This window comes from Ailuropoda melanoleuca, chromosome 8 (genome assembly GCF_002007445.2).
Source record: "Ailuropoda melanoleuca isolate Jingjing chromosome 8, ASM200744v2, whole genome shotgun sequence".
NCBI classification, from domain to species: domain Eukaryota; kingdom Metazoa; phylum Chordata; class Mammalia; order Carnivora; family Ursidae; genus Ailuropoda; species Ailuropoda melanoleuca.
The window spans coordinates 86,968,243-86,983,488 of record NC_048225.1 but is presented as its reverse complement, the minus strand read 5'-3'; the positions used below and the strand labels follow the sequence as shown (position 1 = coordinate 86,983,488).

The window sequence follows — 15,246 nt, the reverse complement described above, 5'->3', positions numbered from 1 at the left end:
CATTTTTCCCAACTTGTTTCATTGAACTCAAGTTTCATATTACCGAGAGAGAGACCCTGATTGGTCCAGAATTGGTCACATACCCATCTTCATCACCATAGGAGGGCACAGACCTTGGATTCACAGATGTGGTATAAGGCCTAAAATTAAGATCCAATATTACGTGTGCCTTGACATCTGGAGAAAACAGTGAGGACCTCAAGTGGCCTAACCACAAATTCATTCTCCTCCTCCTGCATTCCTGCAAATAAGGTCTCCTAGCTAAACGACCCATTGTATCAAATGGAGGCTGTATCATGCAATTCCTGTTTATTCCTGGGTAGCTGGTCTCAGTTCCCTGCCAACTCATGGAATTATTCAAACAACCCAATCACATCCTCATGTGAGAACCAAGGGCCACCCAGTCTTCTTGGTACTATGAAGTCTGCCTCCCACAGCCCCTGCTGGTCTACTCTACTCCCAAGTGCAATCTGCATGTGGCCCTGTGTGACATCAGTCTCCTCCACCCCACTGAGTGTATATGACTAAGAAACTTCTGTCAATCCCATCTGTCCAGGGTCAAGTGTCATGTATCTGGCCATCCCTATAACCATCACCAATGGGGTGAAGAGGAGGTGAATAAAGCAGGTCCCCAAAGATCACATACACTGGGGGACAGGTGAGTCCCAAGAGAAAAATCCAGGTGGTATTACCAGAAGATAAGGAGGAATGTAGGAAAAGCACAAACAACAGGTGTTTGACACATCATGAAAAGTGTTCAACACAGAGCCTAAAACCAGAAAGTGATCCAAAAAAGGCAGGTAGTAGTAATATTATTTCCACACCATCCTAGAAATCAGCAGTCCCTGAGAAGAATCTCCCACTGCAGCATTTTCTACGTTTCTAGAGTACTTTTGCCCCCTTCCCTGGCACGTCTCCCCAGCACCTTCCTAGCAGTGGAGGCAACAGGCATCAGGAAGTCAGAGGGAACACCCCCTTACATGACACCCCCTTGCGTGGGATTCCTGACTTGAGCAGATGGATGAGGCACCCAGAGTACATCACACGAGCACCTTGCTCTGCAATTAAAGTCACTGTCAGCCCAAAATGCATCAGGCTGGGAGCGAACAGTGATGAGGCAGTACCTCCCTGCCCTGAAGCCTTCCCCTGATTATTTCCCTCCTCCTGGTAAGAGTTAAAAACACTACTTCTGGCAACTAGTGGCCTTCTGAGCCAAAGTGTGGCCATGGCATCATGACATATTCTAATCACAAATGCTAGACAGAGCCCCCAGACCTCAAACGTCAACCTGTTGCCTATCGTTCTGCCATTAAAATGTAATTCTTCCAGTTTCTGAGAGTTCTTTTCCAAATAACACAGGTCCCACCTTGTCAGCAAATACCTTTGCAGAGGTTTGCTCTCTTTAAGCGGAGAACCAAAATAGGACACAGACTGGGTACCTGACAGGAAGCAGAACACCTGACTAGGACAAGACCCAGGAGGAAGGAAAGGAGGACTGAGAAGTGGCTGGGGACACACACCAGTGACAAATATCAAGACAGCTACTCAGTGGACTGGGGGCAACCAGCATTCACCCCATCGTCAGCTTTGGACCACCCAACTTAGTGATGTGGCCGCAGGCAGGCTTCATCCTAACGCCCCTGTCTGCCAAGCACTTGGCATCTGCACTGACAGTCAGAACGTGCTGGCTTAGGTTGCCTAAGTTCCACAAATTCTCAGATGCTGCACACAGCCTGGGATCTCAGCTCCTTGAGCACCAGGAAACCCTAACTCCGGCTTCCCACCATGTCAGGCCCCATTTTCCTCCTTGGCTTTCCATTACCCTGGCGCTTCACACTTGTGTTACGTTTAGAAATAAAAATTCTTAAGTAGCCGGGCGCCTAGGTGGCTCAGTCAGTTAAGCATCTGACTTTTGATCTCAGCTCAGGTCTTGATCTCAGGGTTCTGAGTTCAAGCCCCATGCTGGGGCTTGGAGCCCTGCATGGAGCCTACTTAAAAAAAAATTCTTGAGTAGCTGCATGCATAGCTCTCTGCAGCTTAAAAGTGCACCTAATAACAACAGTAAAAGCAACAATTACAGACTTTCTTAAATGCCAGGGACTTTATAAATATTATCTTATTTCCCTACAATAATCCTGAAAGTGGGCTTTGTTACTCCCATTTAACAGGTAAAGAAATCTAAGCCTAGGTGTCAAGACTTGTCCAAGTCACACAGATAAGTGGCTTAGCTAGGACTCAAATCTAACTGCAAAGCCTTTTGTTCCCCCCAGGAATGGTCTCAATGAGAAAATTCTTTATTTTTTTCATTAATCATATCATCTAACAATACTTGCAAATCTTTCTTTCTCTGTCCTTTGAAGAAAAATCCCGAGACTTTTGATTCCATTCAGTATTTAAAATATAGTCTCGATCAAAATATTAATTTCATATTCAAATTAAAGAACCTCTTTTTTATTATTATTATGTTCAGTTAGCCAGCATATATTACATCATTAGTTTTTGATGTAGTGTTCAAGGATTCAGTAGTTGTGTATAACACCCAGTGCTCATCACCACACGTGCCCTTAATACCCATCACCCAGTTACCCCATCCCCCCACCCCCCTCCCTTCTGTAACCCTCAGTTTGGTTCCTGGAGTCCAGAGTCTCTCATGGTTTGTCTCCCTCTCTGATTCCTTCCATTAACTGCACAGCCTCTAACACACTCATTGCCTCTTGAAAAAAAGCTGCTGACTTATCGTCATGTTCTAAACATGCTGGGAAGGCTAGCCATACACCCATGAAGGATGCATGAAAACATGACTGTTTTTCCTGGAGTTTTTCCTCAGGTGTTCAGAATGTAAACTCATACAACCACTTGGACCTCAATCTATGACCACACTTGACCTTATTACCCAGGTCCCAGAGAGCCCAGACCCTGCCCTAGAAGCTAAGTAAATAAACATATCTTGCTGCATCTGAATTCTATCATGAAACCTCTAGTCTGTTTCTAGAGTCTTTATTGATATATCTTCCCAGTGTGTTCACATATCCACCCACACTAGAACATAAAAATGGGTCCCTGGCTTGGAACACCATATGAACAGCATTAACACCTTTTAAAAATGTGGGGGTCCTTTCAAATATCCACATTTTACAATAAACAATGCCATTTAGGATGTTCCGAGACAGAAGTATTCTTTTCCCTTCTGTTCTTCTATTGTAGTCATGGAGACCTCAGATTTGGTTGAAATGAAGACAAAATTAAAACCTGCACAAAAAGTTGGCATCAGCGAAAATAATAATGACTGTTTATACTTCAGTGGGTTTTGTGTGTGAGGAAATCAATCATTCTACAGACACAACCTGGTTCTGATCTCTCACTAGGGTAGGAAAAGGAAAGGTGGTCTTGACCCTCCTAAGACCCACACAGGACAAATGGTGACGACCACGATAAGGAGACAGTGAGGCTGTACTACACGGAACTACGCAGCTGAGACATTAAAAAAAAAAATTGTACCCGCCCAGTTGTTTGGCATCAGGCTGGTTTTTTTTTTTTTTTTTTTAAGATTTATTTATTTATTTGAGAGAGAGAGAGCAGGGAGAGGGGCAGAGGGAGAGGGAGAAGGAGGGAAGCAGACTCCCCATTGAGCGGGGAGCTAGACACGGGCTCGATCTCACGACCCTGAGATCATGACCTGAGCCAAAATCAAGAGTCGGTTGTTTAACCTGAGCCACCCAGGCACCCCATCAGACTGGTCTTAAATTAATCATTTGAAGCTAATGTTTTAATCACTCAACTCGGCCATGATGGTCCATACAAATAAGAATCGCCACATTTACCATTAAGCCATGAAGAGCAGCTGAGGTCACTCTGTTGAATGTACCACTTTAAAAAAAAAAGAACAAAACCATTCCCTGGCCCTGCCATGTCTTGCTCACCCTGCTGACTGCCATTGTCCCACATAATCTCTCCACCGTCACCAGGGGTGTGTCTCTAAAATACAGATCTGATCACCTTACTCCATATGGACTTGAAACTCTTCCTGACCACAAAGGTCCTTCCTGACCTGACCTCTTGCCTACTTTTCTGTCCCATCTCTCACCTCCATCCCCACTGCCATGCTGTAGTCCTAAGAAGACATCCAAGTAATGAGCAGTTATTTAAACATTGCAAGCTGTTGCCTGGCAATACGACCCACCTGCCCCCACCCCTGCCTGGCCATAGACACGTACACCTAAACCTTGACCCCCATCACTGCCTATTTGAAAACACCCTTTTTTCTCTCCTTCTTTTTAGGATTACTTTTTAAATTAATTTTATTATTATTATTATTACAAGAAAGTATACCAAAAATACAGTAAATAAAAACAGAAATAAGAAAATTAAAAGTAGACACAAATCCCATTATCCAGAGATGAAACCCTGTTAGCATCTTGGTATAGTCCTTACAGTCTACCCTATGTGCACAGATACAGGCATTTTGTACCACACCAGTTTGACTTCTGAGACTCCGCTCTAGTGCTACTTCCTGTAAGAAGATGCTTCTAACCTTTCCTCCCCCGCCTCCCCCAGACTTAATCATGTTCACTCCCACTCACCCTTCAGGTCTTCACTTAAATGTCACATCCTCAGACAGTCCTCTCCTGAACGCCCAAAGCAAACTGCATCACCCCAATTACTCTCTCTGATAGCAGAGTACTTTCCTTTCATCACATTATCTGAATTTATAACTGTGTGTTTGTGTTTCTATATTCATGTCTTTCCCATTAGACTCTAAGTTTCATGAGAGTAGAGACCAGAGCTGGTAATGCTTATCACTCTCCCCCCAAAGCCTAAAACAGCATCGTTGTCATTAAATAACAATGAGTATGTGTTGAATAACGAAATGAATGAGGGCTCCCCTTCTCCACACCCCCACAAACACCTTGCTAATCTCTACCACCTCAATCTATTTCATTATACCAGTTGCTCTCCGCTGAACTATGTGCTCTTGGAAGACAAAGACTGTCTTTCTGTCTATGAAGTAATATTTACATATGATGTCATAACTACCCCCCCCATAACACAGTACCGTGAACATAGCAGATTTCAGTTCTTCTGAATGGTTGAAAACATGAAAGACATAATTACTGTACAGGCAGCATACCTGGCCACTGGTGCTCTAGGGTGATCCCATTTCTTGCATAAATCCTTTATTCCTGGCTCTTCTCAATAATGGTCTCAAGACGATACCAAAATCTAGCTGAAAAGTGAAAACATTGCTTCATGCTCCCCATGTTTTCATTTTCAGAAGCCAAACATCCGGATCGTTAGACACATGGGAACAACTAAGTGTCTCTTCATCGAGCTGTCTGACATCTTCTTGGCTCATCCAGAGTCTAATGAAAAAAAAACAAAATGAATGCTTTGCCCCTCCACCACCAATAAAACTAAATAAATATAAATAATTTTAAAGAAAACTAAAATAAATAATGACTGTGATTAAAGCCCACATTTTCCGTGCACCATAATCTTTGCACATTTCAGAGAGCACTGGTTTACACAGAGACAACTGCTGTGTGGGAATATCAGACAGTTTGTTTTCAACTGCAAGTAAGAAAACCAGCTAAAAGTAGCTTACAGATCAATAATTTTATTATAGCACATAAGGGCAAGTCTAGAGGTTGGCTAATTCAGCAGCTCAGCAACATTGACAAAGATCCAGTTCTTCCTGCCATTTTCCTCTGCCTTTCTTAAGAAACATCTTCCTCACAGTTTCAAAGTGGCAAGAATAATTCCAGGTGTTCCATACACCACAAATAGCATCGTGCACAGAAGAATGCATCTCTTTAAATGCACAAAGAAAACTTCAGCACACTTCCCCTCCCCAGCTGACTCCTTCTCAGGTCCTATAGACCAAGACTGGGTCATATGGCCATGCTTAACCCAATTATTGGAAAGGGGAATAAGATTATCACGATTGCTTTAGATCAGTGGTTTTTAAACATTAACAGAGTCAGCTAGAGGGTTTGTGAAAACACAGGTTGCTGGGCTCTACTCCCAGAGTTTTCGATTCAGTAGACTTTGGGTGGAGGCCGAACACGCGTGTTTTGTTTTGTTTTGTATTTTAAGATTTTGTTTATTTATTTGAGAGAGAGAGAGAGAGAAAGAGAAAGAATTGGGGGAGGTGCAGAGGAGAGGGAGACGCAGACTCCCCACTGAGCAGGGGAGCCTACCACGGGGCTCAATCCCAGGACCCTGGGATCATGACCTGATCCAAAGGCAGATAGCTTCACCAACTGAGTCACCCAGGCGTCCCCTGAACGTGTGATTTTTAACAAGTCCCCAGGTGATGTTGATATTTCTTATCCCCGGACCACATTTTGAGAACTTCTGACTTAGACCAATCACAATCTACCTACCAGGGATGAGGAGAGGGTCAAGTCTGTCACGTATTGTGGTTACTTGAGAGCTACAGAGAATTGTGGTTTCCTTTGCAAGGAAGTGGGTGGTTGGTTGTAGACTGGGAATATTAGGGTTTGCCACAGTGAAACAGAATGATAATGGCTAAAAAGTAACTTCATATGCACCAAAAATTGCTCTAAAAACAGAATACACATGATTTAATTCTCCCAAATAATCCTTTGAGGTAGATGTTTATTATGCCCACTTACAGATCAGAAAACTGAGAATCAGAAAGTCTCCATAAATCACCCACAGTCACACTGCTGGTAAGTTCCGCAGCCTGGATTTAAACCAAGATCTGTGTGACCTCCACCGCGGCCTATGCTCTTAGATACGATGCAATCTAGGGACTTGAGTTTGAACTTTGGACCTGCTGCTCTTCCATGACTCAGATCATAGAGGTTCTGGGGTCACCTACAAATGCCTGATTTCACCTTAGGAATGATCATAGATGGATGGAAAGTGAATAGTGTTTGGGAATCAGGCACAAAATTATGCTCAGTACTTGTGTGACTTGACAGTCTTTTCATCTCTCCAACCTCAACTTCCTCTAACACGTAATGAGCATACTAATGCTTGTCTCCTAGAAAAATTGCAGCGAATATGTGGTAAAAACACTTCAGCTGTCCCTGGCACATAGCAAGTAGTCACTCTGAGTAGCTCTCATTACTATTACTAGCTCTGTGACCTAGGACACTCATCTGTACAAAAGTTAGGAAGGCTATATAAGCTTTGAGAAAATGCCTTGTACATTTGTTTATTTCAATAACCTGCTGCATTATAGTTACAGTTAAATGAGGGCCACGCTATATCCTAGTGTAAGAAGCTGAAAATCATGCTGAGATTGGGAGGTGGGGTGCAGATGAGGCCACTGGAAACATCAATAACTTCTGTATGGAAAAAAGTCAGGCCCATTTTTCTTCCTGAAACCAACAGTGTCTCCTTCCTTTTATATGCCAGTGACTCTGAACTGAAATTATTGAAAGAGGATGATACCTCTGACCTTAGTACACAGATATAGTCACCTTCCCAGCTCATTTCATGACGACACCCAGAAGGGACTACCGGCAAGTAGAAGGACTAAAAGTTTGGTGTTTCAGAGACCCTGAGAGGCCTTCCCTGAGGGCTCACCCTATCTCAAAGAGTGTCCCTCTCATCTGTGCCCACTATCACTCTTGATTCCTTTTCTGGTTGTATTTCTTCAGAGAACTTACTTCTATCTGAAATCACTATGTTGGTTTACTTGTTGTCTGCCCATGGGAAGGTGAATTCCAAGAAGGGAAAAATTTTGTCTGTCTTAGTCACTGGAATATCCTCAATCTCAGAACAGTCCCTGGTGTATAGCAGTTACTAATTAAATATGTATTGAATGAACCAATAAATAAATACATGAATGGATATTTAAATAACAGAGACAAGCACATCTCCCTTGCAATACTGGGATTTTTATTGGGTATGAGACAGAAACCAAGTGTCCTAATGATATATGCACTTATATTTCCCTAAGGGGCAAATACAAATGAAAGGACTATGAAAACTATTATCCACATAGCTGACATGAGGGCCTGACCTCCATGCTGAGATTAAGATGTGTCTAAACATGACCAGGGTGTGAGGAGCCTCATGTGATGGGCCAAAGCACCTCTAAGGACAGAACACGGCCTCAGGTAAGAGAGCATTGAGACCTATAAGAAAGATCCCAGAACAAACCAGGGAGTATTTCTGAGGCTAGCCTGGTTCTTCCCGGCATGTCCTATAACCATTGTTTCATATCTGTGTTGTAGAGAGAGGGGACTAAAGTAAAAACCACAAGGGAACAGAATGGATTCCATAGTTGGAGCAGTGGTCAATCAGCGTCCACACCTGGAATTGGAAATGCCAGAGATGGTATGATATCAAACATAGGCAGTATTCCGGTACCTTCAGAGGCAACCCCTTCATAAGGTAGTGGTGGCAAAATCTTCAGTTGACTTTGGCAGCGTTGTCAAGTCAGCCACGCCTTGGTGGATATCAACAATGGCGACATGAGTGGACATTTATGACATGATGGTGGCCATGATATCAAAGACATCATCTAAGCTGACCAGAAAAGAAAAAAGTGGTGGAACCAGATGGAAGATGGGAAGATGAGAGGATTAGTGCATGAGTACATGTTAAGTAGCACAGAACCTGGAACCCTACAACAATATGAGAAATTTGAGAGGGACTAAAGAAGAAAAACACTGTTTTATAGATGTTGTCATGACCCTCTTTTACAGAAAGTCTTCTTTTTATAGTTTTAATCACCATAGAATGGTATATTTTTTTTTTAAAAGTAACCCAAATAAAACTGGGCCATCTTCTCCTCTCACCTTGAATCCGATCTCAACACACTGATAAGTTAGAAAAACACTTGCATATTCACAAATCTAATTGTAAGAGCAACAAATGGAAAGGGGATGCTTTTATGGGAATTTTTAAGGGATTCAGTAATAGGTGTGACACTTTTTATCCCCAAACAAAACTTCCTTAAAATTTCTTATACAAATAGTTTTTCCCCACCCCCAATTCCCTCCGGCAGTCACTGAAATCTTCCCCTACTCCTTTAGGGTCTTTCTTGTCTCAGCAGCTCCTTAGACCCCCTCAATCCCATATGTCTCACTATTATACCCAATCCTCTGTCCTTGCCGTGTCTACCGCTTACTGTGCTCATCACCACAAGGGCCAGAAGCTGAACAGCACCAAGTAAACTTACCCTAGGAAGAGAGTGTCAACCCTTAAGATCATTTTTTCCTCTATCACAGAAACCAAAACCAGAAAATATAATTTTAAGTTAGAAGAGAGTAAAAAATTAAACTCTTTCTAATAGCGTACTTACAAATAATAAATGCATTTTCACAAGAGATATCATGAAAAGAAGAAGAAGAAAATTGATGTAAATGCAACAGAATACCTTGAAACCACAAATATAAAATATCTGAATCTTTTACATCAAAAGGAAAAAGCTTTTCTTATATATATAGATTGGGAAAAGAAGAAATGCATAACATGTTGCAGAGTAATCAAAATAAATGCACTAGATTTACATAATTTACAGTCCTTTTGTTAGCTGAGGGTATAAAATATGTTACATACTCCAACTGGATTGCTCACAAAATCGTTTTTTTCCTCCATGCTCCCAGCCTGATTTGACCACACCCTACTTTTTCCAGTCTGATTTATATCACTTACTCTAGGTTCCAATCAGAGTATGCTTAATTGGTCTTAGTTTCTGGGCTATTCACGCAATTTCTGCTTCTTCAGATGTTTCCCTTTTAAGTCATCTGATGGTTTTATCACTGCTGAAAACTTATCTTAAATAGTTTATTCATCATTTTGAATTTTTCCAAAAGATAAAATGTACTCGAAGAGAAAAAAGCATTTTCTTCATTTTTCATTTTTCTTTCCTTTATCTTCTTTCAGGTCTTTGTGCTCCTATTTCAGCGTACTAAAAGTTGCAGCTAGGTTTTTGTGAAATGACTGAACTTAACCCCAGTTTATCACAGGAAAATACCTAGGCATAAGACAGCAGTGGCCTATACGGTATAATTTGAGACTATTGAAAGTTCTTTCACAAAAATCTTCACTAACCTGCTTTATGACCTTAAATTCCTAGTATGTAAAAGTAAATCCTTTTAGGTAGAAGCTTTGAGTTTTCTGTTTAAATGAAACTATCCATGGAAGGGATAAACTCAAAAACCACCCACTGACTCCCCATTGGCTACCAAATAAATGCCAAGTTCTTCAGCTGGTCATCCAAATCTCTCAGAGATGAGCTACCTACCTTCTCAGCATCATGCCCACACCCTCCAGAAACTCACTACCCAACAGGACCACTGCACTCACGTGCTCTGAGCATGCCCAGTGTGTTCCCTTCTCTAGGCCTTAGCTTATAATGTGCTCCAAGTATGCTCCCTCTCTGTTTAACCACGTATACTTATCAATAGCCTATCTTTAGCACATGGTCGATAGCACTTAAATTCTACCTTGATTATAATTTTTAAAAATCTTCCTGATTTAGTAAGGCCTTCTCTGGTTTAAAGAAATCCAATTTATTCACTCATTCAATAAATATTTATTTAGTGGCTATCATGTGCCAAATTCTAGAAGTTGAGGATGCAATAGTGAAAACAGAAGGAAAAGACAAACCATTCAAGTTCAGTTAAGCAGAAACAGGGGAGTCTGGAATGTCTTGGCTCATGTAACTGAAAAACTAAATTTGGCTTCAGTCACAACTGGATCCGGGGGTGTCATCAGAAATAAATCTCTCTCTCTCTCTCTCTGTCTCTCTCACTCTCTGTCTCTGTCTCTTTATCTCCCTGCCTCTCCCGCCCCCTACCCTTATCTTAATTCTGCTTTTCTTGGATATGCTTCACTCTCTGGCAGGATTTCTTCACAGAGAGATAGAAATGGCCACTGTCAATATTATGCTTGTATCACCTTAGAGGCAATAACGCCAAAGAAAAGAGAGTGCTTCTTTCCTGGGGAAAGGGTATTCTGGGGATCTGCTAAGGGGAAGTTGAGCTGAGCATACATTTAGCTTGAGCTTTTCTGTGTCTTTCTGTCACTTTCATGTGTATTTCAAGTCATTTCTAGCCACCCTGGGATAGGAATGGTTTTCCGGGAGGCCTCCTATCGCCCACCGGCTAACTCATTCTATTTTACAACACAAAGATGCAAGGCCAGAGGTCATATCATGACATGAAAGTGAGCAACACTGGAGGTTGTAGGTTGTAGAGAAGCCAGGTTTGAGGCTTGCAGAGTCACAGTTAAGTCTATGGGAAACGCTTCTAATCATATACATGTAAAATTGTAAGCAGAAAATTTGGTTTTGTTGTTGTCTAGTCAAAATATGCACTCCCTGATACAGTGCCTGTAATTATAAAATATCTTCCCCCCCTCCTTGATAGAGAGAGGCAAAATCAAACGTATCAGAATTGCTGTGTGGCAGGGCCCAAACCGATAACCGTAGTATAGGTTCTGTGTTTGAAGTTGCGTGCTTTTTGCACCCCAGTGTGTCAGGTCCTTAACACATCTGACCCCTCTTGCCCTGATGAAGAAGGTAGTTCCAGGTAAAATTTTGCAAAATTGCCAAAAACACAGAAAAATGGCCCAAAGAAACGAGTGTCTTCTCCACATACTTATTCATTGAAAAGTCAATAAATATAGTGTAAGAGTGACTTGGTTACATAATTGTCTCTGTTATCCATTGCTGCCTCACAAATTACCCTGTATTAGTTTGCTAGGGCTGCCATAAACTAGGTGGGTTAAAACAACAGAAATGTATTCTCTCACAGCCCTGGAGGTCCTTAGGCCTCAGTTCCTCAGCACGTGGGCTTGGTTCCATGGGCTGCCTGAGTTTCTTCATGACATGGAAGCTGGCATCCCCCAGAGTAGTGATTTAGAGATAGAGAGAGAAAAAATATGAGCAAGGGAGTAAGAGAGTACCCAAGACAGAAACTGCAATCTTTTATAATCTGTCAAAAGTGACACACCGTTACTTATGCTGCATGCTATTGGTCCCACAGACCAACTCTGGCACAGTGTGGGAGGAGACGACACAAACGTGTGAAAACCAGGGGCCTGGGGTCCTTGGGGCCATCTTGAAGCTGCCTACCACAGTAACAGTGCAACTCAGTACATCGTGACTGCAATTTTTAACTGTTTCTAACAATTGTTCCGTTGTGTGCCTCAATTTCAGATTAATTTTGCATTTTATTCAGAATTATTAATGATTCTAAATTGTAAAAGTATTCTAGAAGTGTGTCATAGAGTTAATTGCTAAAACAGACCCCAAAATGTAGGAGATGTTCACCATACTCCCCGGCAGGACTGCTGCTAACTTCTGTGACCCACACTGGATGTGTCTTAACACTTGTTTGTATACTTCTTAGACCAAGAAGAACATCTGAACCTTTCCGGTTTCAAAACCAGCGAGACCATGAGAGGGAACACACACAGGGGAATATGGTGATGGGAATTCGGGTGAGTGATAGGATAGGATCCAAGAGCCACCTCCTATAAGAAGGAGCAGTCAGAAGTGCTGGAGTAGCTGTGGGATCCCTGGAACCCTAGGAGTCGGGGGAGAAGGACCTACAAATGAAACTTGGTAATATGTGCCACCATTTTATAGGGCTGACTTTGTAAAGCTGGCATTCTTGGTATTCTAGAAATAGCGTTGTTTTCTACTAGATTCTATGTCTTGACATCTGGTAGACCCAGCTACACTGTGGTGCCTGAGGTTAAGGTAACCTAACTTAATCAGCCAGACTTTCCCTAGTCACAGGCAAAAGAAAGGCACATTAATGGAACTTTAAAAATAAAGGATAACCCCACCAAAGTCAAAAAACGTGAATGTTCACAACTCATGAGTACCATCTGCACACATTTTAAAGGTTGCCCTGCAAAGAAGACAGCTAATACCTTATGAACACAGGCACAAGTGAAACAGCTGTCTCAGCTTCCACAACTGCTTTTCGCACTGCTTCAATTTCCTCTGGATCTTTAACATCTGGGCCCCAAATGCCTACTCACTGGCTTCTCAGTGGCTTGCAGTTTGCAGTTCTTAGTTAATTACAGCAAACTGGCAGTGATTGCCCTTAGGAAAGAATTTCATTTGTGCCTACGAAGGGCTAATCCCAGAAAAATCCGTACATTTCCAAACCTCCTCTGTTCTAAAGAAAACAGCTTTGGGTTTTACTAAGCTTGCTCTGTAGAATGCTTACAAGTATCCTCTAAGCAACCCCAGGTAACCTTACCTCTTTTCATTTAGGGGAAGAGCTAGTTCTATGAAGCCCCCCAAACCCAGTGCTGTGATGACATACCACTCCCCTGAAATTTCCAATCCGCCATAATCCTCCCTCGCAGAGCTAGAAAGTAATGCACCCAATGTTAAGAAACTGGCCATTTCCATGGTTACTCTTATGAAGTGAGAAGGAAGCTGGTGGTGGAGCCCAGCCACAGGAGCCTGTGAGCTCCAGCAGGTACCTGGCCTCCAGGAGCCCAAAAGCCAGACTTGAGGCTTTCGATGGAGGCTTGTGTTATCTTAGACACTCCTTTTTTTTTTTTTTAAAGATTTTATTTATTCATTTGAGAGAGAGAGAGACAGCCAGCGAGAGAGGGAACACAAGCAGGGAGAGTAGAAGAGGAAGAAGCAGGCTCATAGCAGAGGAGCCTGATGTAGGGCTCGATCCCATAACGCCGGGATCATGCCCTGAGCCAAAGGCAGACGCTTAACGACTGAGCCACCCAGGCGCCCCATATCTTAGACCCTCCTGGATGAAGCTGGCTTCTTGGCTCCCTGGGGCCATGTGCACCCACCTCGCCCCTCACCCCTCACCCCCCCAGAGGCTGGGAGAGTAAAAGATGAACAACCCATCAGCTCTTCTCCCTCTCTCTCCAGCACTCCCCACCCCATGCAAGCAACTAATGATAACAGCTAACTTTTTTTGGATGCTTGCTTCCTGCCAGGAACCCCATCGAAGTATTTTTCAGGTATCTCTTACTTAAGAGATGACACCTTTGTAAAGAGCACAGATTTGAATCAGATTGCCTGAGTTCATGTCCTGCTGTGTGACCTTGGAGAGATTGCTTAACCTCTCAGTCTTAGTTTCTTCATCTCTAGAATGTGTTAATAATACCCTCACCCAAGGGCCCACTGGGAGCGTTAAGTGAGAATGCAGAAAGAATATGTAGAACAGTACAATTTAGGTATTGGCTATTAATACTATTACTGGATTGAAGACAGTTATGATGAATTTTTATTTTCACGATTTGCAGTTTTTCTCTTCATATTTCAAGAAGTAAAACTGACATTCTGCTTTTTACTTATTCACATAAAATGTGAAGAATTTTCAAATAGAACCTTTTCTTCAGAGACTCATGACCTAAACAAAATTAAATAACTAAAAACTAAATATAGTTTTTACAGGCTACTTTGTTTAATGTTATGAATTTTAGAACACCAAATAATTCTACAAAGATTAGAATTTTGATATTGTCTATTCTATATTTCTCTACCTTGCACTATAATTAATTTAATGTTATAAATGTAGATTCAGAAAGCATATAGTTTTCTCTAAAGTAATCTGGCTAATGTATTCTCTTATTATGCATAATAACTAACATTCTTTCCCTATTATTTACCCAAAATTTCTTAGTAATTATTTTTATATGTTAAAATTGTAGTTCTCATGATCATATTAATTATTGCAGTTTTATTCTTGCAAAAATAAACATGTTCATATTTCATTTGACTAAGAGATTTATTAAATAAGGCATATAAAGAGATTTTTCACTCAAATTACATCTAAAATAAAACTTACCCATACTCGAATGTTCCAATATCCCAATATGCCAATATTAACAGCAAATCCAAATAACACGACGTGTTCATCTTACAGTTATTGTTACATTGATATTTTATGATGGTAAATAAGCAATTACACAATCACTGCTCACACTCAAGTTCAAAGTTGTCAGAAATGATATTGAAGTAGATATTCATCTATTAGGGCTTCAAAATTAAGCCCAAACCAAAGATGAATAGCACGTTCTGGCTAAATAACAAAGCCAAGGCCAAGCTTCAATGTGTCTAACATTTTAGAATAGCCAGCAGCCATGAAGAATGATAGTTTAAAAAATAAAAATACCAGGAAAATGCTCAAGATCACATTAAGTACATAAGAAAACAGGACATAGAGTTACCTAAATAACATGACCTAAATCATTTCGATATGGACTCTTCAGATCCTGAAGAGTAGAGACCCGCTCTAGCTAGCACAGGTAAGAGAAGTGTGGCAT

The 15,246-nt window shown here is 41.6% G+C and overlaps 1 protein-coding gene across 1 annotated transcript in view; it reads right to left on the bottom strand.

Moving 5' to 3' along the window:
* Nucleotides 1-15,246, bottom strand: part of RGS8 (regulator of G protein signaling 8) — a 130,085-nt gene that overhangs the window by 58,963 nt on the left and 55,876 nt on the right. Inside the window, exon 4 of the mRNA XM_034666834.1 lies at nucleotides 5,129-5,360. The gene's annotated coding sequence lies outside the window, so the exon portion shown is untranslated. The remainder of the gene's footprint in view (nucleotides 1-5,128; nucleotides 5,361-15,246) is intronic.